This window comes from Megascapheus bottae, chromosome 9, assembly GCF_031878675.1.
Source record: "Megascapheus bottae isolate mThoBot1 chromosome 9, mThoBot2.hap1, whole genome shotgun sequence".
In the NCBI taxonomy this organism is placed as follows: Eukaryota; Metazoa; Chordata; class Mammalia; order Rodentia; family Geomyidae; genus Megascapheus; species Megascapheus bottae.
The window spans coordinates 44,728,100-44,731,079 of NC_143517.1; positions in this window are offsets into that span (position 1 = coordinate 44,728,100).

Sequence of the window (2,980 nt, forward strand, 5' to 3'; positions counted from 1 at the left end):
AATTCAGAGTCTTAGTAATGACAAATTAAAGGTCAATTCGTGAAAAAACAAACTATGGAATCAATCAAGATGTTCTTCAACTGAAGAATGGATAAGGCAAATGTGATATATATCTATATCTATATCTATACACACACACATATATACACATACACACACACACACACACACACACACACACACACACACACACACACCAGTGTTGTTGAGTGATATAGGAAGATTCAGTTGTATCAATTGCAGAGAAATAGAACTGGGGACCATGATGTTGTGAAGTAAGCTAGGATCAGATGGCAGAGACTACATACGTTCTCTTATACGGAAAATCTAGACCTAAAATATATGTACATACATGTGTATATATGCATGCACAACCCCCACCCCCCATATGTAGTATGTAGGTATGTAGGCTGTGCTTGTGCAACTATTGGGAGGATAACAGAGATGGATGTAGGAGAGGAAAAGGGATTAATGATACATTGTGTCTATTTATGAAGATGGCATAAGCAAACTGCTTAAAACTGTTGCAGATAGCAGGAAGAGGGACAGAGAAGAGAGAAAGTGAAAGAAGGGGTTGTGATCAATATCTGATCAAAATATAATACATACATGCTTAAAATACATACAATAATGAAAAAAATCTGTATTTTAAAGCATTTGGTAAACAGAACCACATTTATGAACTGTATGATAAGGAATAATAAAATCTAGTCTAATCCATGGCACATAAAGACATTCATAAATTATTTGTTGACAGATCCTATAATTGGAAAACTGAATGAGAAGGAACAGCTCCAAGAGCTTACCTAAGTTCCAAAAGCTAAGTCCCTTCCTGCCACCTTGAGGCCACAGTGAGAATTGCACCCCATTGTCCCCAGACAGCTCAGACTGAACAGTTAATTCCAGACAGGGCATGAGGAGGAGATGCTGCAATTTTTTTTTTTTTTACCATAGGTATTAGTGAAGATAATTAATAAGATGATTGGGGTGAGAAAGTAGACTTCACCTGAAATATGCGAATTACAGAAACAATTTGAATGATCCCCTGTGGGCTCTGTTTTATACTGGATCTAGTTGGAAAAAGCAATGTAAAAGAATATGGTGGTTGCTTCATCACCCCTTCAGTGGTGGGAGGAAATTCTATTTCATTCAATTCATTTGTTTCATTTAATTAGAGCCTGTGGTGACTAGGTGAGAAAGCAAAGAAAGAAGACTATTGATAATGAAGGACCCGGAGGAAAGTTTCTCAAGCAGATCAAAGGACTCTGCTGTTGGTCCTCAGGCATTAATTTATCTTTGTAGAACTTTCCAGCACAATCAGAATGAGGTAGCTATTCTTGTGGCCAATCTAAAGATCATCTTTGTTTTCCCTTTGTCTTCTGGGGTATTTGGAACACCTCTTCCTTAATTTTCTTTCACACAGAGAATCCTTTTTGCCCGTGGAAGATGGAACCATTTCTCTGCATTCATTGCCGAACATTGGAACCTCCACTGTGTCTGTGCACAGTAGGCTTCTGTGAGCACTGAGTGAAGATATATATGGTCCAGCCATGCCCTGGGGTTAATGGCCTCCACTTCATTTTTGCCCTTTTGCCACTGCTTTCTTTGTATTGGTGTCTTGTTGAAGTATCATGGGTATTTTTTTCTGTACTTATCAATTTATTTCAAGTCTTTCTGTTGTTGTCTCTCCTTCATTTGCTACTTGAGTGCAACTTTATTCTCCCCGATGATGAGCATTCTAAAAATAACTGTCTTGTTATCATTTGTAGCCAATAAAATAGAATGCCTGTGTCACTATGGTAACATTATCCTTGGGAGAAGTTTAATAGGCATGAATATAGATCCTGGGATTTATAAAAGTCTTATAATAGTATGCCAAATGTAATACATTTTTAAAGAAAACTAGATTCTGTGGAGGCTTGTTTTCCTCAGAATGAAGTAGAAAATTAACAGTTGAGATTATCCCTCATTAGGTAAGTTTCTTCAGTTACATTTCAGTTTCATAGCAAAATCAGGTCCTATGTCATAGTACATAGACCTGGACAAACTCAATATCATTCTTTTGTAAGATGGTTTACTTTACTTCAATAGTTAGTATATGTCAGAAATTATTTCAAATGCTTAAAAATTGTAATTATTCTCACACCCTAAGAGGGAATAAACTGCCATTAGCTTTGTTTTAGAAATGAGGACATGGGAAGTTATAAAAACTCCATTCCTATTATAGTCCTAGAGGGCTTTCTCCAAAGTAGATTTCTATTGACAAAGTTCCCAAAATGACAGAGCTAAGATTTGGACTTGAACAGCTAAGTTCTACAGTTTGTCCAGGGAACGACAATCAAGATACCAGCTGTTGTTCAAAACTTCCAAAGAAGAGGATGGAAAAGCATTTCATAGCCTTCATTATCTTTAACAACGGTAGAATGGCTGGTGCTAGTGGCTCACCACTGTAATTCTAATTTTTCAAGAATTTGAGATCTAAGGATCACAGTTGGAAGCCAGCCAGGCTGGAACCACCAAAAAGATAGAAGTGATGGATGGTTTAAGTGGAAGAGCACTAGTCTTGATCAAAAAAGCTTAGAGGCTATGGCCAGGCCCTGAGATGAAGCCCTAGGACAGAAGAAAAGAAAAGAAAAAGAAAAAGAAAGAGAAAAAGAATGGTGGAATCTGCTACAGTAGCCACAGACAATTTAGCTCACATACTAAAAGAAAGAATATTAGATGGAAGGAATTTGTTTAAGGGTTGGATACATTATCTCAAGGACAATATCATGCTAAAAGCTTTGCTTAACGATGTCCAGCACTCCTTATTTAAATAGATCAGATAGAAGGAATAATCAACTGTCAAAAGATCATATAATCTAAAGAATGGACAGAATTTTCTTCCAAATTACATTGAATAATCAATTTTATTAAAAATGTGCAAGCAAGCGAACTTTATAGAGTATTTGCTTAGATTTTCAGTAGAATACTGGAAAAT